General features: G+C 44.4%; 1 protein-coding gene across 2 annotated transcripts in view; it reads left to right on the top strand.

Moving 5' to 3' along the window:
- The window catches only part of TUNAR (transmembrane neural differentiation associated intracellular calcium regulator), a 542,529-nt gene that overhangs the window by 480,061 nt on the left and 38,797 nt on the right, over positions 1–23,671 (top strand). Inside the window, exon 4 of one of the 2 annotated variants that reach the window (XM_085628035.1) lies at positions 12,802–12,874. The exons of the other annotated variant lie outside the window; for it this stretch is intronic. The gene's annotated coding sequence lies outside the window, so the exon portion shown is untranslated. The remainder of the gene's footprint in view (positions 1–12,801; positions 12,875–23,671) is intronic. 2 annotated transcript variants of the gene reach the window in all.

Here is a 23,671-nt window from a genome sequence, read left to right as displayed (position 1 = left end):
ACCCATGAAACCCACAACAGAATCACAGTAACAGATGCTGTAGGAAGCTGAAGCATAGCTGACTGCAGGGACACAGTGCCCTAGTGACACAAGCAACAGACTGTAGGGTCCACACCTGTGGATCAAATGAGGAGGGTGCATCACACAATTGAGGGACATGAGCACTGGACTACAAGACCTACGTAATGTGGAAGTGTGACCAGGCCAAAAGACTGCAAATAGCATGTCAGACATAGTACACAGATTAGGCATGGACTTACCCTCTCCTTGCTGCTGTCTGGCCTTCAGCTGCCCATCCAGATCCGGGAAGACCACCGCCAGGATCCTGAGCATGTGGGGGGTCAGGGTCCGGTGTCCGCCCCTCCTGCGAGGAGGCGACTGCTTCAGCTGGACCCTTGCGATCCTCCGGGTCCAGCCCCGAAGGTCCTGCCACCTCTTCTGGCAATTGCAGATCCGGCACTTGTAGACCCCCACCGATCGAACTGCCCGGGCGATGGTCAGCCATATCTCCTGCTTCTGGTGGGCATCAACCTGTGAGGATGACAAAGTTAAAAGTCCATTAACACACATGGCCCATATTTGTGATGCACACAGTTGGATATACATGTCATCATCACAAAGGAAAATGAGTTACACATGTAGTGCACCCATGGAAATTGACAAATGCCCTGCATGTCTGACATGTTAACAATGCCTGGGAAGTTTAAGCTTGCACAAATGCACTTTAGCTGCAGAACACCTGTTCATTACATGTACCTACAGACTTTGGGGAATTAAAGTACTCAGTGAGTACGCTTTCCACTGGTGTACACACCGCTAGTACTGCTAGTCAGGCAACGTGCACAATTAGGAAGGCAGTGGACTGCCCACTCACCTGCTCCCCTAGTTTCCCATACAGCTTGCTGTACTGTGGAAGGAGCCCATCCAGCAGGGCCTGGTTCTCCTCCTCAGAGAAGGCTGGGGCCCTCTCCAGAGAACGTGCCATAGCAGTAGCCAGAGGATGCAGAGACAGCAGCAGTGGTAGCAGGGATTTGGTCCAGTAGCATGTAGTGCAGGCAAGTGAGCTCCCTGTGGGCCAGCCAGCCTTATATCTGTGCTGCAGAGGCAGAATCTGTGCCATGTGCCCCAAGTGATAGGTCCAACACGGTTGCATTCTATGAATCTGGCCAATCCATGGAAATGTACAACTCATACACGTCTTCCGCATCGTTCAAATCTTCACCTTCATAAAACCCTAGGAATTACAACATTGTTGTAGGTATCCAACTAAATTTCCAGCGCACGACTCGTACAAGTTTTGAATCCGCATCCGTGTCCATGACAGTCCAGAGCCAATGGGTGCGCACGGCTCGGTCACCTGACTGTACAACGAGTAGTTTGAGAATACACATGCACCCTTCTCCATAAGATTCAATGGCCAATGCATACGCCGGTCTTGGTCCATGCCTGCCCGACGCGTATACATGATAGTCACCCGCGTCGGTTCTCATTGCAGTCAATGGCTAAGCGTATGCACGGCTTGGTCCGGAACTGTGCAATGCGTACGCATAGTCACCCGCGTCAGTCCTCATCGCAGTCAATGGCAAAGCGTACACACGGCTCGGTCCGGAACTGTGCAATGCGTACGCATAGTCACCCGCGTCAGTACTCATTGCAGTCAATGGCTAAGCGTACGCACGTCTCGGTCCGGAACTGTGCAATGCGTACGCATAGTCACCTGCGTCGGTTCTCATTGGTGTGACTTTTTGACGGCTTCCACACACAATTACTTGCCAGGGACTCAGGTGCACACCTACCACACTACAGCATGTGCCACACTGTGCCCCATGGCATGTAAGGCTGCATTCCCTGTGTGTTTGGGGGGCAACATTTGGTTTGTTGTGTGGCAATTTTGTGCAGCCACTCCCAGGCTGTGCACGTGTTCATGGGGACAGAATCCTTTGTGTGTTGTGCACATTACCACTGTGATGTGCAACTGTACAGTTATGGGCATGAGTCATGGACACAGTTTCAGGTTGGATATGTTTAGGACATGTCACATACACCCTGAGTCCTGGGGTGATGGTATGTACGTCACAGTGAGACCTATAGCCCCAATTCTGATGTACACCCACAGTCTGTGTGCATATTGTGTCTCAGATGTGGCTGATCAAATGTGCCCAATGGGAGACAGTCTCCACATCCATGTGGTTTGTGCATCAACATTGATGTTGTGTGTGTGTCTACGAGACGTACATGTAGGGTCTGCAGAGACAACAGTGGCCACTACCTGTGGGACTCACAGTTGTCTTGTGGCATGTACATGATACGCCATGTCATGCCAGTGTCCATGTGGCAATACAGGGACCCTGGGTATCTGCATGGCAAAGGTCTATGATGCCTGGGAGACATCAGGCCTCACTTGTCACTGTGGTGTGTGTTTGTAATGTGACAGCAGTACATAGGTAGTGTGGCACAGCCCAATGATTGGCCATTGCACTACATGGGACTTATGTAGACATGTGGACTTGAGATGTGAGGTGATGGGCATGTAGGTGACATATGTGTCCATGCCCAACAGCACACACCTCAGTACATTGTGTATTGTCATGATGTATCATGTGATATTTTGCTTGGTCATAGCCACAATGGTGGATGAATCGACAGTCTTCCTTTGTTCATCTCCGTACTGCAGGGCACCAGCTGTCCATAGACCGTTCCCAGACCTTGAAACCATGCAGGAACGCGACTGCATCCGAAGGTACCGCTTCACCAGGCCACTGATTGAGGAGTTGGCAGAGCAATTGGCGCCACATCTGCTACCTGGCCAGACATACCCTACAGCACTGACCCCAGAGGTGAAGGTGATGGCAGCCCTGCACTTCTTTGCTACTGGTACCTTCCAGTACACTGTGGCTACTGCTGGTGGTATGTCACAAACTATGTCAATTGTGTACTACGCGATGTCTTGGAGGGGATGTTGCATTTCCTTGACCTGTACATCAAGTTTCCTAGCCCAGGTCAACTCACTGAAATAAAGGATGCTTTTTATACACTGGGGAGGATGCCGAACGTCATCGGATCTATTGATGGTACACATGTGGCGCTGGTATCACCACAGGCACATGAGTAGGCATACCGGAACAGGAAACATTTCCACTCCATCAATGCTCTGGTGGTATGTCTTGCAGACATGTGTATCACACATGTGTGTGCACGTTTCCCCGGTTCTATGCACGATGCCTACATCATGGGGAGTAGTCGTATTGCACTCTGATGTCACAGATGCCAGAACAGCGTGCCTGGCTTGTCGGTGTGTATTGACTGTTTACCATTGTGTGTGTTTGACAATGTTGTATTCCACCCTCTTTCAAAACTCAGCTAATTGTTCAATTGTTTGTATGTAGGTGACTCCGGATACCCCAACATGCCGTGGTTGCTGACATCCCTCAGGAACCCTGTGACACCAGCCGAGATGCGCTACAATGAGGCACATGGTTGGAGCAGGAGGGTGATTGAGCGGACAATTGGTCTCCTGAAAAGCCGCTACTGCTGCCTGGACAAGACCGGAGGTGCCTTCCCATATGACCCTGCAAAGGTGTGCAAAATTATCCTTGTATGCTGCATGCTACACAACATGGCAGTGCGGAAGAAGTTGCCTCTCATCCAGGATGACGATGACCTACCTCCGCCACCTGTGGAGGATCCAGGCCTGGACCACGATGCCAGTGATGATGATGATGAGGGTGACGTCCGCACACAGCTTATCAACAACTTCTTCACCTGAATGTGAGTTTACAGGGTTGTTATGTCAATATTTTGAGTTAGCCTGAAATGTGTTGGGGCTGCTCTGTTGCTGTTTGAGTGTGACGGTGTGCCACTTGACTGGATGCGTGTAGTGATGTGTCCTTTCAGGTGGTCTGTACTCCACAATAGTGTCGAACTGCTAACTTGTTTCTGTGTAGGTTTCTTTTGACATGTTTTGTGCATGTGTATTGCATTTCTCTCCTGTTCTGCTGTGCTTTTGACTGTGTCTTGTGTCTGTCCTTCCCAGGGTACTTTGCCTGTTGTTTGCTCAGCACTGACCCCCAACACCCAGAATCCAACACCAGTGTGGAAGTTGTCAATTCCCATCAAGTGATGTGCCACACACCCCTGGACTTCAATTCTCCGACACTTTGTGACCGCATGTCCACTGTAACGTACACTTACCTTGCAACTATTGTGGAACAAACATGTTGCTGATGTGTAATGAACCTGTGCTACGCTTTGTTAGGTGCGTTGTCTGTCTTCCCACATCTGACTGACATTTGCTTACCTCACCTGTGGGCTTGTTACCGCTGACTGTGGATAGGTGTGGTGTCTGTGCATACCAATATTTCAGGTCAACATCATTGTGTGGAATGAGTTACATGGACAAGGTGAGTATTTGTTCTGGTGCCATAGTGGTGTGTCTCCCTCAAATGTGTCACATCACCATGACTCACATAACGGTGGTCACATTGTTCTAGTATTTGGCATGCACTGTGTTGTTTAGCAGATCAACATCTCCATGACACATGCCAAGTTGGAATCATAACAGAGGCAAGTATGGTGTACTGGTGAGTTTATTTACAAACATGTGTGAGGATAGTGCACAGGATGGTGTGTGCTGTACATTGGGTTTTGAATCCAAAGTTCACAGTAGAGTTGGAAGTGTTGGTATCTAAAATGTCCAGAGTAAAGTCCACAGTCATCTGCTATATTGGACCAACATGAACCCTCCATGTCATGTAGGCGAGTTGTGTCAGATACGATAAGGTGAACGGGTTGTGCACAAAGAACATTGTCCAGAACAGGTTTAGAGACCCTGGGGGATGTGCAGGGACATCTACGTCTCACTTGTCCTTCTTCGGATGACCCCTCTTCTTCTTCGGGGGAGATCCTCAGGTGCAGGTGTCTGTGGTGCAGGGGACTCTCTGCCAGAGTCATCCTTCCTCCCTGTGGCACTGGCAGATGGTGTGGCAACAGATGTTGTGGCCACATAGGGAGGTGTGGACATATTTGTGCTTATCTGGCGGAGGCATTGGAGTATGTACCGATGGACCACAGTAAGTGCATCCCACTTTGCCTCCATGCGGGCATGGTGGGAAGCCTGCTCCTGTTGAAGGACCATGAGGATCCCCACTACCTGGCCGAATCCTCCGGTGCTATACTGTACGCATCGATGATGCGTGCCAGTTGGGGGTCATCATGCAGCCCAGACCCCTCGGCAAGGCGCGCCCTCTGCCTACCACCACTCCCAGCACCCCTATCCACACGGGCAGGACCTGTGGCAGCAAGCACAGGTGACACTGGGCCCCCTTGGGTGTTGTTGCTGGTGGTGCTGTCCGTAGCTTCCTGGGGGTCCTGTGTCCCTGTGCTGTTGGTGTTCTGTGGCCTTGGTCTGTCCATGTTGGCGGGGGTGCCCTGTCTGTTGCCAGATGCTGGAGGCATGGGTACAGGGGGTGCAGATGTTGGTACTGCTGGTGCCGCATGATGACTCACACCGGAGGTGCCAGGTTGTTCATTGTCATCCGAAGAAGACAGAGACGGATCCACACCAGAGAGCTGAGGGTCCACCAGAATATGGGACCGGGACTCCTCTTCATTTGGTGCTGTGTCCCCGGCACCACCTGTGTTTGGAAGAGACACACAAAGTAAGTTATGTTTCTACAGGCATCAATGGTTCACATACATGACATTTTCTACTGTACGTCAGGATGCGTGCCTGTACACTGCTTTGTCCAAGGTTGTCACGGACAGAGATTGATATTGTTGTGGCACATTGCCCAGCCAAAATGAAACATTTCAATGTGCATGTCGATGTGTGTGCATGCCCAGCTCATGTATAGATTTGTCTGTACATGGCCATTACTACTCAAGGGCCATCACGTTGCTGACCCAGGTGTGTTATTCCTGTACACATTTGAGCTTTAACAAGGACATACGTGCAATTCCACTGAGGAGATGTTGTAAGATTGGGGCATGTGTGGTAGCAGATTTTGCTAGTCTTTGTGTGTCACATTGGTGTATTGGTACGACATGGTCACAGTCCGGTATGCCTGTGATCTCTTTGGAGAAATAGTGTTTTTTACAGTGTTCCTAGTTCCCATCTCATTTCATACAAGTGATGATGTCACCAACGTTAATGGCTTTTCAATGCTCATGACAGTGAGAGCCGGTGGTGTGTGTGTTGCAGTTTGGCTGCTGTGAGTAGCATGTCTCCTCCAATGCAGTCCAGGTTAGACCTTGTGTCTACAGTGTCTATGTCAGTGAGTGGCGTGTTGTGTGAAGGATGCATATGTTGCAGCACAACAGCACCGAGTGTGAATGAGACCATTCTATGGTGTCGGCTATATTGGTGTGTCCATTCCATTCACTGTCATATGTACCCTGTCAATAGTGTATATGTGAGTTACTGTGTGTTTTGTGCAATGTGCTATATATGGCTCTCCACACTTGTCTTCTGCAAGACACACCTCCCCAGCCAGGCCAGGGGCACCCCTGGACACTGCATCCTCAGACAGTGAGTTTGAACATATGGTTCCAATGGCTGTATGTGCGACCGTGTTTGGTTTGGCCAGTGCATATGTGTGATTTTCAGTCACATCATTTCTCAGGCCCACGTGTCAGACATCTTGCCCGGGCATCATCTTTGTGAGTGACTGGTACCACGTGTGCAATGTGTTTTAGCATAGAAGGTGTGTGTATGTCCAGCATGACTCTGCTTCCCTGTGAGGGGGTGTGACAGCAATGGCAAGATGACTGACTGTGCAGTCCTGGTGTTTGTTGGTGCACAGTTCCCAGCATGGCCTTGTGCTCCCCCACAACAGTGTCAGACATCTTGTCAGTCCATTCCCACTCCCTGTGAGGTGAGCATGGTTCAGTGTGAGCTTGCTGGGCCATGTGTGTGGGTGGGGAATGTCTGTGACTGCAACTCCCATCATGCTTTTGGCTACACCCCCCTTCCCAGCATGCCCATACTTCCTTCCTTTTGACTCTGCTTCCCTGTGAGGGGGTGTGACAGCAATGGCAAGATGGCTGACTGTGCAGTCCTGGTGTTTGTTTGCCCTGTTCCCAGCATGGCCTCGAGCTCCCCACAACAGAGCCCAGTGTCAGACATCTTATCAGTCCATTCCCACTCTCTGTGAGGTGAGCATGGTTCATTGTGAGCTTGCTGGGCCATGTGGGTGGGTGGTGAATGTCTGTGACTGCAACTCCCATCATGCTTTTGGCTACACCCCCCTTCCCAGCATGCCCATACTTCCTTTCTTTTGACTCTGCTTCCCTGTGAGGGAGTGTGACAGCAATGGCAAGATGGCTGACTGTAAAGTCCTGGTGTTTGTTTGGCTACAAGTCCAAAGAGAGCCCCTGTGTTTCACAAAGCAGCACCCAGTGTGGTGTATCTTTGGGTGATATTTCACTACAGTGTGAGTCAATGCATTCTACCCGGTGAGTTGTGTGGAGTTTTTGTTGAGGGGTGTGTGTGTCTCCACATGCTGGTAAGTATGGTTAGAGCTGTCAGTCCTCCTTCCCACCCGGCCAGACATCCCACCATGAAACGTGCTTTCATTGGAGGGCGTGCAAGTTGACTTTCAGGATGTCAGGCAGTGGTGTCCTGCTTCTGATTTGCGCACAACCCCTACCAGGGCCTTGTGCTCCCCACAGCAGGACCCAGTGTTAGCCATCTTGTCTGTTATTTTCCACTCCCTGTAATGTGGGCATGGTTCAGAGAGGTCTTGATGGGCCAATTTGGAGGGGGAGCAATATCTGTGACTACAAACCCATCATGCTTTTGGATACACTCACTTTACCTGCATACCCACTATTCCTTCCTGTCAGCTGCACTGTGAGGTCGTGTGTTTATGGTGGCAAACTGTCTGACAGTGTTTATTTAGCTTTGTGCCACTGCCTTGCTCTATTTGTTGGTAGGTTTGTACATGTCATGACACAGTTACAAGTCACTATGAGATGGTAGGTATTGTGTTTGTCTGACTAGCATACACATCTTGGGATGATTATCTATTGGTTACTGTGGCTTTGCTAATGGTGCATAGTTTCACTGTCCCCTTGCCACACAATATTGAGTATGTTGGTTGTGTTCTCACCAGGTTCTGGTATGTCTGCTAGGCCATGGACGCTCTCTGGTGGTAGGATGTCCCGCACCTTCTCCTCCCAGGACCTGAAGTATACTGGTTTGGCAGGAGGGCCACTGCCTGTGCGCTGACTCAAGGCGTGATCTTTCTCGATGAGTTTCTTGACCCTCCTATGCACGTCATACCACCTGTTCTGGATATCGTCCTTTGTGTGCAACTTTGGTGCTTGTGCGTTCACCTTGTCCATGATCCTCGCCCACATCTTTGTTTTCTGTGACATGGGGGTCCTTTGGACCACTGTACCAAACAAATGTGGCTCTACTCTGATGATCTCGTCTACCAGCACTTCTAATTCACTATCTGTGAACTTTGTATTCTTCTTTGGGGGCATGGTGATGGGTGGTGGTGGTGAATGATGTGTGTGAGTGTGCAAGTGAGGGTGGGTGAGAGTCGTTTTTGCTAGCTGTATGTGTGGGTGCTTTTGGTGAGGTGCTAATGGTGTGTAAGTTATGTGATGGGTGAGTTGTGAGTGTGTCTGTGGTTGCTGTGTGATGGTGTTTTCTGCTGGCTGTTGTCTTCTATTTGCAAAGGATCACGGTAGTGAATGATGTCCTTTATATAGGTGCAGTTGTGGTTGTGTCTTTGTTCCAAGTTTTTAAAAAATATTTATTGGCTTTGTCATTGCTTGTTTGGTCCTTTTTTTGTATTTTTTCCTTTGGGTTTTCTAGGCATGAAGGAGACGTTCTTCTGACCGAGACGGACGCTGATGTTGGCTCTTGCGGGCTTCTCCGGGTCTTTCACACTGACTTTCTTCTGTGTTTCATACGCGTCGGTTGCGGAGCTCTCTATTTATTCAGGTCCCTGTTTTCTGTGCATGTCGGTCATGCGGCTTGGGCTACGTGCAAGTCGGTCTGGGTTTACACGCATTGCATCGTACTGCGCGGGTCGGACATCGCGGGTGCGTGTCGGTCGGGTTCATTCCTGGTACGTGTCGGTCGGTGCAAATCGCATCCGTTTTCCGGGCGAATCAAGGTTTTCCCTCGGTAGTACGGCTTGTATTCCGTACTTTATGTTTTTTTTGTGTATGGGTTTTGGTTTTATAGGGGTAAAGGGTGGGGAGTAAATTAATTTTACTTACTTTATAATTAGTTGTTAAATACTATTAGTTTTTTAATTGAAAATACATTTTAATTGTGTAATTACTTTTTTGACAGTTTAATTTTAGCGGTGTGTTGTGGGGATTATAGGGGTTAAGTGTGGAAAGTTATTACATTTTTATGTGTTTTAATGAAAAATATTTCTTTAATTGATAAATAATTATGTTAATCATGAAAGTACATTTTTTTTAAAATGTAGATGTGGGTTGTGAATTATGTGCTGTTATCCTTATAGGGTAGGAAATAAAAAAAAATACATTTATGTAATAATTACTGCTTTTGCTTCTAAATAATTTCTAATTAAAAATATCTATTTGTTTGAAAAATATTATTATATTATTTGATATAATATTTGTTAGTATTTGTCATATGTATTCAACATTATAATATTTTTAAATTTTTAATATTACATTTATGTGTATTTAAATTTTTAACATATTTATATATTTGAGTGGAGTGGGAATAGTAAATGTTACCCTTCTGATGTCCAGTGCTTTCCCTACTGTTGCACAGACTGGAGTGGGAGTAGTACATTTTACCCCTGTGGAAACCAACGCTTTCTCTAAGGTTGCACAGACTGCAGTGGGAATAGTGCATTTTATCCTTCTGGGGTGCAACGCTTTCCCTACTGTTGCATAAACTGGAGTGGGAATAGTAATCCCCCTTCTCTGCTATCCAACACTTCCCTTACTGTTGCACTCACTTGAGTGGTAATAGTAATTTTTACACCTCCGCTATCCAACACTTTACTGTTCCACTGACTGGGGTGGGAAACTTAAGTTTAAGGATTTTTAAATAGTTTAATTTTCTTATTTATAACAGAATATTTTTTTATTGGATTTTTATGTGATTGGTATATATATATATATATATTCACTGAAAAAACCATAGGTTTCACACAAGTTATAGTTAGCTGTACATTTCACTCGTAAAAAACCAATGAAATTCCCCCGTTATAGTTAGTGCAGGCAACTATAACTCACGCGACCGCAATCCTCTGCTGATGCTAATACTGTATTTAGACACTTATTTGCCCATGTCTTCTTCCATTAAATTTTAGCTATACATATATTACAAATATTTTTTTTTCATAAAGACACATATGTCATCAGCAGAGGATTGTGGTCGCGTGAGTTATAGTTGCCTGCACTAACTATAAAGTGGAATTTCATTGGTTTTTTACGAGTGAAATGTACAGCTAACTATAACTTGTGTGAAACCTATGGTTTTTCAGTGAATTTGCAAGGTTTTTTAAATGCTAATTCCTAACTATAACGTGTGTGAAACCTATGGTTTTTTCAGTGAATTTGTAAGTTTTTTTAAATGCTAAGTTACTTTATGCCGTTCGTGCCGTGCGCGCCCACTTCACGCAGTTCGTTCCGTGCGCGCACGGTGCGCTTCGTGCACCGTGCGCGCACAGTGAGCACGCGGTGCGCTTCGCGCACCGCGCGCCCACTTAACGCAGTTAGTGCCGTGCACTCACAGTGGGCACGCAGTGCGCTACGCGCACCGCGTGCCCACGTTAGGCTGGATGGGCCATGTACGCACGATGCCCTTCACGCACCGTCCGCACACGGATTACATATTATGCGCTTCGTTCATAAAGGTTTTCTATTAAATGTTCAATGAGCTAATATATGTCATGCACAAAAGGTGCCCTGCGGACACCTTTTGCACACGGGAGGGGGGAAATTATGGATTTTGTTTTTTTGTATTTAATTTTTTACCGTACGCGTACGGTAAGCGTAATCGGCATTTTTTCTAAAAAAAAATAATAATATTTTTTGGCCTTGGATGGCCTTCTGGCACACCATAACCAAGGCTAGGTGGTTAGGAGCTGTCTAGCCTGCCCCCTTTTTATGATATCCAACTTTGTTTTTCCTCCACCACTCCGAGTGCGAGAGAGAAAATGGCGGCCGACACTTCCTGGTTTCGACCGATTCGAATGTTTACTAAGATCTAACAGCCAATCAGAATCGCGCTCGCGCACGGCACCGTACGCGTACGGTAAGCTTACGGTGCGCGCTCGGAGCGCGCTTACAGATATATATATTGATTTAAATGCTATTTTCTCAGGAACTACAAAACAGATTTACACCAGACTTACAAAAGGCACTTCCTTGACCTGAGGACTACCTCTCTGCCAAATTACAAGTAATTCTGTTCAGCCGTTCGGGCTGTAGCTGTGTCTAAAGGTCCTATGGAAAAATGCATGGGGGAAAACACGTTTTGGGACCCCCCTTATTTCTCAGCCCCCGCTTGACGAACCCCCCCGAGACTTTCAGGGTAGGAGCGGAGCGTAGCGCCCCATTAGTTTTGAAAATTTCGCGAGGATTCGTCGACCGGCGCCAAAGTTATTCCAAATAGAATGTTGCGGATTTCCTATGGAAACAGGGTCCTAACTATAACTACCTACTGGCGACCGCCAGTAGGTTATATATATATATATATATATATATATATATATATATATATACACACACATATATATTCATATATATGTTTGTACATTTTTATACGTTTTTAAAATTATCAACATGAATTAAAATTAATAGTTTATTCATTGTTTTAAATAATATACATATGCATTATTATATATATGTGTTTACCTTTTTAAATTAAGTTTATTTGTTATGTGTTAAAATGTATATTAGTTCAAAAAGAATTATTAATTTTATTGTTTAATAATTTAATATTTAATATTTTATTTAATATATATAAAAAACGATGTTTTATACAACTATATTTTTTACATCAATATTTTTTTCCGAAATTTTTGTACTTACCATTATAAATATAGGATGTCGATATTTTTCACATCGATATTTATAACTAGATATTGTGGTATGGGGATATTTTAGGTGTTGATATTCTGTCAGTGAACCCTACTGAGCATGTCCACTATACAAGCATGAAGGCGGAGAAGTACCAGTACAAATCCATGGTTTGTAAATGCCATGTGTATTCCAGTGGACATTTGTGAGTTCCATGAAAGTAACAAATCTATAAAATTCGAAGGAGAAATTCATTGATTTGTAGAATAAAAAAATTCAGGCGGTTCTTCGACCCACAGACAGCCCTGTCAGGTTATTTTTCTGTGCAGCTTCCTAATGAAGTGAAATATCCATATAAAATATTGGCACTAGAGTGTCTAACATGATTTTGTACATACAGGAAGGTGGTCTTAATTGTGCCATGTTTTCTTCATTGAGTTAATCTTATATCATGAATGGTAAACGTTAGTGAGAAAGTAGAACATTTTGTATGCATCTCCAATTATGTTTTTTCCACCTAAATCCTGTTGCACAAATTTGATTACAATTAGAACAGTTTCATAGGAAATAGGACAGAGAATTCATTTTATTTAACACTGTACATAGTGACGAGAGGAATTACTTCATAGGCCAAGCAACTTCTAAACCCACAGAATTTGACTGAGAAAAGTCTGCCAAATTTTAAAAGAATATCCTATGTTAAAAAATAATGCATCTCATGTAAATGCAATTTATTATATACTGTTGGTGCAATAAATGTCTGTTTCTTGATAGAAATGCAATCTAGTTTCTACAAAATAAGCTGCCGATTCTGAAACCGAAGTAGCTATGAAAGACACACCTTGATGTAAGTAGTCAAAGTATGTATTTAAAGTAACTTTCCAACTGTTTCAAAGGTTTACTTGGTCATTGTCTTTATTATTATGTCTGGTGTTAGCCAAATCTTTTGATATTACTAAAATTACTTTTTATATACTTATAGGTGCTTTCAGCTAACCCTCTTTAACCACTTGTCTGCTGTTGTGTCATTCATAAATGTAATCAGCCCCCTATAGCAAGGCACATGTGGCAGTGGAACAGCCCACTTTAGCCATTGGATAACGCCACTGTGGTGAGAGCACTTTGCCCTCTCACAAGAAGCACATGTGCACACAACATAGTTCCCCTCAGTGCCAGGGACTACAATGACAATGCGTGCTTTTTTTATTTACAGATTTGCGATCAGCCTGTCAATATATTACAATTGTATTAATAGTTCCCTACGCTGCTGTCAATATATTACAATTTTATTAATAGTTCCCTACGCTGCTATGAGACAGACACCCTTACCAGCATGAGCAAGGAATGTTGATTAGCAGGAGAGGTACACATTTCTAATGTAGCATGCTCTTTTGGAAGTGCACACACTGTAGAGTACCTCACTCAGTAAATTACAATTATGCAGATGTTTTCTACACTGAATTGAGGCGGAAATTAGATTTCTCTTTTGTTCATTAGCACAAATAGGGTATGCTGAGGCACAAACACAAATACTATAGTTTCATTTTTATTTATTATGATTTGGGACTCCGAAGAGTTCCACATAAAAGAAAAAGATACATTCAAAAATCAACATTACACTCCGTAAAAAGAGAGACAATGAAGTACTAAATTCATCATATCATATCATATAAACACATTCAATAAACTTTCAAGTGCCAAGAGGATTGATCCATAATAAATCAGATTGTCATTGATGGGTATTTAGGAGACTTTAATGAAGATTATAATCTAATGCTATCATAAAAACTTTCAAAATTAAAACCATATAATAAGGTGCGGGGATTTGTCAATTCACAATACAGTACAAGATAACCAGCAGCATAACCATGTAGTGAAAAGCATAGTGCTACCCGTAACATATTCTCGGAGCTGTTTACCAGTGCGTTGCTCCATCTTAAGCACGCAGCCATGGATAGCACATAAGTGGAGAGTAAACCAAATTCAAGCCTAATCGCTGCGATAGGAGCAGCACAATTCAAATTACAAATTTGGCGCCAGATCCGTCCCTCCACTTTCTCAAATTTATCCCACTCTTGTGCATCTATTGTTTCACAGGCATAGCTCAATGTTGGTGGTATCTTTATTTAATAGACTGATAAAATGTGTGTGAAGTGTCTTTTCCCAAAGTGTGTATACAATCGATTACTATAGTTCTCACACTCCTGTATAAAAGACCACAGATAAGGTGCTATTTACGGGAAGAGCTATTTGTTTACACCCGGTTTCCTGCTCAACTCCTGTGCAGTTCAGATGCACCTATTCCACAACAACAGTTTTCCTCTATCATTTCACTGGATTAAAACTGAAATAAGAATAACAACAATATTAGGAGCCATCCATTACGTTTCAAATTTGTACCTGATCATGAACCTAGACTCGCTCAGGATTTGCATGCCTTTTGGTTTACCCTTAAGACAACTTAGCTCTCTTTCCAGCTTCTTGTTGATGAAAATATATGATACATAAATACATACATAGATAGAGGACCCAATCAAAATTTTTTTGCCATTGGTCTATTTAAATGTAACACTATTAATGCTGTCTTCCACCACAGCACAAAGAATAGGTGAATGGTCTAGCACACTTCAACCACTGGATACTTTCACTTTGAGTGACTGAATCTTCCCCATGCACATCTATACATACAGCTAAAGAAAATGTCCCCAAGAACAGAACATTTTCATACTTGTAGTTCCCAGTGGCTGCTAGTCGCAGTGTATAGTAGGTTGTCATTAACTATTTCCATAACACACAAAGCATTTACAAGTTTCAATCTTGACTCCTCACTATCATCCAGATTTAGTATATTTATTTATCCTTAAGAAAAATGAACACCAGGAATTAGAGTAGTAAGAGAATATTTCCAGATTTCTAGATGGACGCCACACCCCTCAGCTTTCTGACTGACATTTCAAGCATTTGTTTGAGGCTTAAGAGGAGCCTCTAGTTACTATTTGAGGAACTGCAGGAGATTTGCATCATGTGCACTTCATTCTAATACAATTTACTCACTGTGTGCAAAAAATCCAGGTTGTTAGTGTCATCCTGGAATAGGTATGCGGTTGCCATTCTTCCCTGGGGTGCACATACTAATCCCCAAAAAGAAAGTAAAAGTTTAATAGAAAAAGACATGTCCATGGCAAATGTGATCCTGTATAAGTAGGCAGTTTGTTTTTTGCACTTGTATGGGGAAAATATAGACCTAAGCAATGCTGTATGTTTTTTCTCAAATTGTCAGCAATTGGGGACTTTTGCATAATTCACTCTCTCTCAGTGTAATACATACCTAGGAGGGGCTATGAGGCCATGGCACTATTCTGTGAGGACCTGTGTTGGTAGTATAGTGCACCTGCAGCTTTCCATCTAGATCTTCATTGTTGATGGTAGAGTGCAACACGTTTTCCCTCTCCATTGCACTCTTCTGTGAGGACCTCTGTTGTTAGTGAATTATAACTGCAGCTTTTGATCTCAATTGTACTCTCTGGGAGGACCTCTGGTGGTAGAATAGTACAATTGCAACTTTCCATCTCTATTGCACACTTCCTCTTCTGTGAGGACCTCCGCTGGTAGTGTAGTATAACTGCAGCTCTCCATTTCCTTTAAATTCTTCTTTGATGACTTTTCTTGGTAGTATAGCAAATCTTTAGATTTCCATCTATGACTACGTTGTGCTCTTCTGTGAGAATCTCTGTTGACAGTATAGTGTAACCCCTCTTCTGTATGGACCTCCATTGGTAGGACAGTGCAACTTCAACTTTCAAATTCCATTGTGATCTCCATTAAGGACACCTGTTTGTAGTACAGTGCAACAAGCTTTCCATTTCTATTACACTCTCCAGTGAGGACACTGGTGGGCTGTCTAGTGGCACCTAAGCCTTATAACACTTGTCTAAGGCTGTAGAAAACCTGGACCTAGATGCATGTGTTTAACAATGTCTCAAGCCAGTAGTGGATGAAGGCAGACTTCAAGCCCTTTTCTATATGTTGTAAATATGTTTAAATATAATATGGTTGGCAAAATGTTGTGAGCCAAATCTAATACTGGTGCAAGTACTATTATAGATAAATCCTCAAACACCCTCATTCTTTTATCAAATCTATAATACATTCGATAGTACTTTAGAAAACACATAGTAAAGACCAAACCTTTTCATTTTGCCAAACCTTGCTCCATGTTTACCTCCTATTGGTCTCACTATTAAAATCTCTTTCAGGTGAGCTTGATGTAACAATTTCTCCTGATGTCAGCAGTCTCTATTGTTCCAGCATTGTCTTAAAACACTATGACCTTTTATTCAGACAGCAAAACATGATAATGATTAGGAAGAGAGAAAGCAAAGCATCTTTCTGTGTATAGAGAAGGAGCAAGATCAGTATTTCTAAAGAGAAGGAACGAGCTCAGCAATTGCTGGATATGTGAGACTTTAGGTAACTGCTTTCTGCTGGAACATTACATCACTTCCTGTACACTTCAAGTGGAGGTGCTGCAATGGGGTGATATGGATGCTCTACCATGACACCTGCAGAAGCAATTACTATTTGCTCCTGCCCTCCCAAGCACTATATCTGGGATGGTCATACGCATTAACTCTTGCACACACCCACACAGTTTCACATGCAGATGCCAGAGTGCATATTCATGGGTTCACCCATACTAACCAAACCTCAACCTCTCACAGATCCCCTGCACAAATTACACACACACTCACCTGATATTCACACATCCCCCACAAACTCATCTATAACTGCGACCTAGGTCCAACCCCATATCTAAACTCATACGGAATACTTTATTTACCATTGTCTTTTTTTCTCATATTAAAAGGTTTCACTTCCTTATGCTTATTGGTATATTCCGTTCCATTGTGAGTCATTGTTATGTTGTAGATAGCATATTGATTTTAGACTTTTAGAAAGCTGGTCACTGGAATTATATTAAAAATGCATAGACATATTTTGAAACTAAGGGGCCTATTAGGTTGGCTGGCGGACTTTCATCCGCCCGCCACCCTAGCGGTGCTGGGACCGGCCGCCAGTGGTGCCACAGTGGCGGTCGCATTCTCTATTCCCAGCATTGTGGCGAGCGGTGCTTACAGCACCGCCCGCCACAATGCTGGGAATACACATTGTGCATTGTCATGCAAAAGGGGACAGGCACCGCGCGGTGCCTGCTACCTTGTCCATGACAATGTAGGGGGTAACATAGGTACCCCCCCATGTGCACCCCTCAATACCCTGGGGGGCCGCAACGGGCCCCCGAAAGCAGAATCCGCATGGCTTTCCATGTCAGGGTCCCCGCCATGGAAAGCCCTGCACCGCTGCCCATGCTAATATGGATGGCAGTGTCTAGCAAATACCGCCACCATATCCAGCCCCTTTTCCGCCCGGTTGACTGGTCGACTGGCAGAAAGGCAGCGGACGGTCTTTCTGTCCGCCGGGGTCCCCCCGCCATACTAATATGGTGGGGGAAATGGGTGGCGGGCAGGGTATGATGTAGGGCGGATCACCACCGCCCGCATGGCGAGCCGCCCTACATCATAATAGACCCCTTAGTGTCGTAACTTTCACTTTTGATTTGTTACAGTACTTTTTTGTAAACTGGGTACTCATGGAGTCAACTCAGTTGGGAAGAAGAAAATAGCTCAGCGACTGTAACCAGTGGTGCCTGCTTACATTCTGAGAAAAAGAGATTCATCCTTACTCTTAAATTATAACTTCTATGCAAGCCCCTCTGCCACTATGCCTATTATATTTTGTGAAAGCAGGACTTATCTTAGTTGGACTTCATAGCAGCAACTATTATCTAGACCTCTCCCATTGGGCTCTTGAAATGCCTTTTTATAAAGGAACGTTTGAAGCTAATGGACTTCCTAGTGCAGAGCCCAGTGACTTTTGCTGCCCAGTTGATGCCACGTACCCTAAGAGACAATACAGGTAGAAGTCTGGCCCCACCTGTAAATCTGTACCCCCAGTCTGTTCCTCAACACTACTTGTCCCAGATATCCCTTCTCCCACTGCAATCTTCTCCACTTGGCAACCATGTTGACCACCACTGCTGTTCACAGATATAGTAATGGCCCCTTGTGTTGCATCTGACATGCTGCTGGCTGAAGTCACAACAAGAAGACATTAATATATTGTGTAATCTCAGCTCATTGGTAAGGGCAATCCATCTACAACTCAAATGCTCTTTTTCTCAGATCTCCCTCACAATGTTATAAAATACATTGACAATACCAATCTGTCTGGCTTTAACCCCTTGTGTGCCACGCCCTTTCCCCGCCCTGTGCCGGCCGTTGCATTAGCGGGCGGGGTTCATGACGAGCTGGACTCGTCATGGGCACAGCGCAACCGCGGCCCATGACGAGTCCAGCTCGTCATGGGCACACAAGGGGTTAAAATGTAAACACTTGAAAACATAAGCATGCACAAATGTGATCTTTTGCATGCAGGTGTTTATTGTCACTATTTATCAGATGCAATAAATGACAGCTATGCCTCCTACAAACTCTGAATCAATCAATCAATCAGTCAGGGTTTATCAAGCGCGGTACTCACCCTTGAGGGTCTCAAGGTGCTGAGGGGGGGGGGGGGAATCGGGGTCTTAGAATGGGTTTGAGTCCACCTTTTTCAGCCACTGGCCTTTATGACCATGCTCTCTCTGCCGGTGGCTTCAGACGTTTTCGTCAACCAAGTTTTGACTTAGCCCACAGGAGTATTTTTCTTTCACCTGATTCTGTTGGTGCTTAAATCCTATCTTTTTGCATCCATGAAGTGCTTGCATCAGACTACAAGAAGGATTATTTCACAACTGGCCTCTCTGTCAGACCACCAGTTCTTGTTTCAGCCCCTTTCAGTTTACCTGCTTGTGACAGCTTGTGTTTTCTCTTCTCCCACCCACCACCTCTTTCTCGTTCTTTACTTCCACTTTCACCTGAGTCTATTCCTCCTTTCTTGTTGCAAACTGAAACTGAGCTGGAAAATAAAACACACTAACACACCAATGTTTCAGCAGAAGGAAAAGCAATATTTTGTCAGTGTTTTTAGACATGCTTTATTTAGGTCTGGAATTAGCCAAGACATATTGATTTTAAAAAGTTTGCATACATATTTTCTGATACGGGCTTGCAGTCATCCCTCTTCATCAATTGATTTGACATTCATACTTGTCTTCTGCCCTCTACAGCATACAGCATACAGCATGGGGCAATGGGCCAGCCCACTTTTGCTGTTAGCAGACTTCATTGTGAGTGATGGCACTCTGCTCTTTCACAAGGAGTCGCAACTCTGAAAAAAAAATACTATTGCTTTTTCTATTTTATTATGTTGGCAAAAGCTCAGTAGCTCCCACAATAATATTTTATATAAACCAGGTCAAAACAAAACAAACACTGGCAAAGACAAAAGGCTGGTAAACCCAAAGCAGATCGATTGGCTTTGCCAAAGATTGTTTTTACATGTTGCTTAATGCATACATAATCTATGTCAGCACTAGAGGCTCAAATTAGGCTTTTCGTTCTTCATTTATTTTATCTTAGCAGCTCAATAAACGGTATATATAACAACATCCAATTGAAGGAGTACCACTACTATGAGTTCAAGCATCAAGGCAAAGTCCACCAATCAGATGGGTCTGTCCCCACATAAGAACATCCCCACAGAACAGCATTTCCCCTTTCTTTGCTGCTCAGCAGCCAGATAAGTGCTTTACATTAAGAATGTTTTTCTGGTGTTCTTCCATAGATTCATTTGCATGTTACTTGTGTTTTAAACTAGTCCTTGTGCTGGGATTTTAACATTTGGTTTCAGGTGACTTGGCGGTTTATTCTACAGTACATTTACATTTCAAACTGCGCCCGTCTGTCGTTCAGATGCCCACAAGTGCTTTTGAAATGGTCAAGTGGCTCCTGATAGGAGAGCTTTTTTTTTTACCTTGGCAGGACGTGTCGCAGGTTTCCCTCATGCTGCTACCTAGCCTCCTAGCAGCTCCCAGTAGCCTCAGAGGGCACCGCGATTTGGGTTACCCACAGACACTGCTAGGGACTTCTGTTCCAGCTACAGTTACAAGGGTATTTTAAGTCTCTACTTTCAGGTCTTGGACTTCGTGTCAGTGAGGTAGGTCCTTGGAGGATACTTAGTAGAGGTTTTCTGCTGATCCAGCTATGTCTCAAATTGGCCTGTGCCTGACTCTAGAATATAAATAAAGGGCTCAGCATTACAAGTACAGTTCGCCTTACTAACAAGCCCCCTTAATTCTATTATAGCTATTATTCCGGTGATTGCCAGTTAAAATATCATACTGATTCTGATCTGGCAATGGCTGGTGCTCGGATTGAGGGGGTGTTTGATAATGTGGGTGAGGGTAAGTTACCCATACTCATAATGAGGACTTCATGCCTTGAAGACCTTAAGCATGCAGATTATGCTTGCTGCAGCTTGTTGCAGTTTGAAAACTATGCCTGGGCCCCTGTGATCCATAGTATCTGAGAAGGCTCCCAAGGCTCACAGTAAAGCTAGGTTTATGAAAAACAAAACACACTCCTCTTCTCATTCAATCCCTTCAAAAGGCTCAGACGTGTTCCTAAAATGCCAAGCCACTACCATTGTGGGATCTGTTAACCACAACCAACCTGGGCTTATCTGTATTGAGGAGGACATAATGCCTTTTTCTGAGGATGTAGACAATGGGGTAAGAATATGGAGACCCTGATATGGAGGATTTAGAAAACAAACCAGGGCCCAGCCGACCAAGAAGACTGAAAACGGTCCTAATCACCCCAGATTAAATAAATCTGCTAGTGATGGAACAGAGGGGCTAAATGAATTGCGGTGTACTGCTAAATTTTACACCCCAAATTACACCTCCATAGCATGTCCACAGGTGGGTGGATTGGGGACAGTGTTAACCCCCAATTCCATGAGGCAATGTGTCCCAAGCTAAGGTACAAATCAGCACATAAAAATACAGTTAAAAAAGAAAGGACTGACTTAATAAGTGAGCTCCTATGGTGGTATTAGAAAATCTATAAAGATCGATTACAAAAAAATAAAAGGTACAATACAGAAATTCTAAAGTGGAGATGCATAAAGTCACTGCTATGAAGGCTCCCGGTAATAGGGCAATACAGAAAAATAGGCAAAATCAATAAAATTGTCCAAGTCCACAATGAGCAGCAAATTCAGTAAACAAATTGGGCAGCATCTCTAGTAGCATCAAAAGGTCATCTGGCCCACCCACAAATGTTTGTGTTGATATAGGTAATCTTCTTAAGAATATAATGGAAGGTGTAGATTCATCATGGTGTGAGCAAAATAATTAAAATTTCAACAAATCAGAACATTGGATTAAAGAGTGTCATACTGCTTTACCACCTAAGTACTATCCTACTACATGAATACTGATTCACTGCCCTCCTTGCTAATGTCATCCAGAGATGTCAGAACAAACTAGTTTCAAAACAACAACGACCTTTGGGAATAAATGTTATACTGCAGGTAGGTGGAAGAACCTTGAAGAAAAGTTGCATTTTTCATCCCTTGCTAGAGAATCTTCTTAGAGAACGGTGTAATTCAGAAATAAACAAACATGACTTGGTCCAATACAGGCAATAGAAATAATAAACAAAGCATAAACAAATTCAGACATCAATTTTGAACAGAATGGTATTGAGGCCTAGCTGAGGCCTAGTTAGCATAAGCCAGAAACATGCACTTTTTTTCCCGGAGTTTTATGTAGTGCGAACTTGACCTGAAGGTATCAGGTATCAGAGTGCTTTACATGAGCACCAGTTTCGTTACACAAGGACACATTCATTTTTGTTAGGCACAGAGAGAATAAGTGAATTGCCCAGAATCACAGGATGTTGAGAGTCATTGCCGAGACTCAAACCCAGTTCACAAAATGTGAGATCAACAGCCCTAACCCGTTCAGCCACATCATAGGTCATATCAAAATTGTTTCAAAGGCAAAACCATTATGCCAATTTACACATGTGAATTTGATTGTAGATGAGTGTTTTGCACGTTATTAATAATTAGAGGTGGACGATGAATTCCGCTCTGCTGGCAGAGTTCGCAGAGTTTTCCCCATTCTGCACAGAGCACGAAGTTCCAAAAACTCTGCAAAGCGGCGCAGAGTTTTTTCCCTTGCGTGGCTCATCAACATTAAGTTAGTGAGTGAGGAAAATCATCCGCTAGACCACCTTCCAGCGAAGTTTCTCAAAGCGGGTGGTCACGTGAGGTTGCTACGGCTCACATTGAGAAACCAGCTCCTTGCACTGAGGAAGCTGCCGCTCGAGTGGAACTTCTACTAAAGCAGCAGAAAGAAGCAAACACCCCTTTGTGCTGCGCATGGGGCCGTTCACGTGGGACAAACTCCCAGTCCTAAAAATCAGCGAGAGTAGCGTGACTTACTGCCCTCCTCCGCTTGTGGAGCTCTGCAGAACGCAGCAGAGTTCTTTCAGTACTTTGTGGAGTTCACCATAGCAGAACTGTATGAACTCCACCCAGGCGAATTAATAATGCACAATTAGGAGCCGATTCCGATACCGGCCGCAAAACGAACCGACCGACACGGACCCAGAGCGAATACCAACCGACACGGACCAGCGCCGTACGACCCGTGCGGTACGATGCAACGCGAGTGAATTACAACCGACACGTATGGAATACAAGACGTACGACCGAGCCGTAGGGAAAATAGTGATCCGGACAGAAAACCAACGCGAATTTCACCGACCGACACGAACTCGGAATTAACACGACCGACCCGCACCCGCGATGTCTGATCCGCGCAGTACAATGCAATGCGTGTAAAACCAGACTGATTCGCATGGAGACCAAGCCGCACGACCGGCACGCACAGAAAACCCGGCACACAAGCAATAGAGACTTTCGCGACCGACGCGTATCAAACACAGAAGATAGGCAGCGTGAACGAGACGAACAAGCCCGCACGAGACAACAGCAGCGTCCGTTTCCGTCACATGAACGTCTCCTTCATGCCTACAAAACCCAAAGGAAAAAAGACAAAAAAAGGACCAAACAAGCAATGACAAAGCCAATAAATACCAAATAAAAAAACATGGGACAAAGACACACCCACAACTCCAACTATATAAAGGACTACAATCACTACCATCATCCCTTGCAAACAGGAGACACTGCCAGCAGCAAACACCATTACACAGCAACGACAGACACACTCACAACTCACACATCACACAACCCACACACCATCAGCACCTCATCCAAAGGCACACAAACATATACAGCAAGCAAAACCAACACCAACCCACCCTCACTTGCACCCTCACACACACATCCCTCACCACCACCACCCATCACCATGCCCCCAAAGAACAATCCAAAGTTCACAGATAGTGAGTTAGAAGTGCTGGTAGACAAGATCATCAGAGTAGAGCCACATTTGTTTGGTACATTGGTCCAAAGGACCCCCATGTCACAGAAAACAAAGATGTGGGCGAGGATTTTGGACAAGGTGAACGACCAAGCACCAGCAAGGCGCACAAAGGTCGATATACAGAACAGGTGGTATGACGTGCGCAGGAGGGTCAAGAAACTCATCGAAAAAGATCACGCC

This window comes from Triturus cristatus, chromosome 9 (assembly GCF_964204655.1).
Source record: "Triturus cristatus chromosome 9, aTriCri1.1, whole genome shotgun sequence".
NCBI classification, from domain to species: domain Eukaryota; kingdom Metazoa; phylum Chordata; class Amphibia; order Caudata; family Salamandridae; genus Triturus; species Triturus cristatus.
The sequence above is the reverse complement of the archived record's forward strand: the minus strand, read 5'-3'. Positions and strand labels throughout refer to the sequence as shown.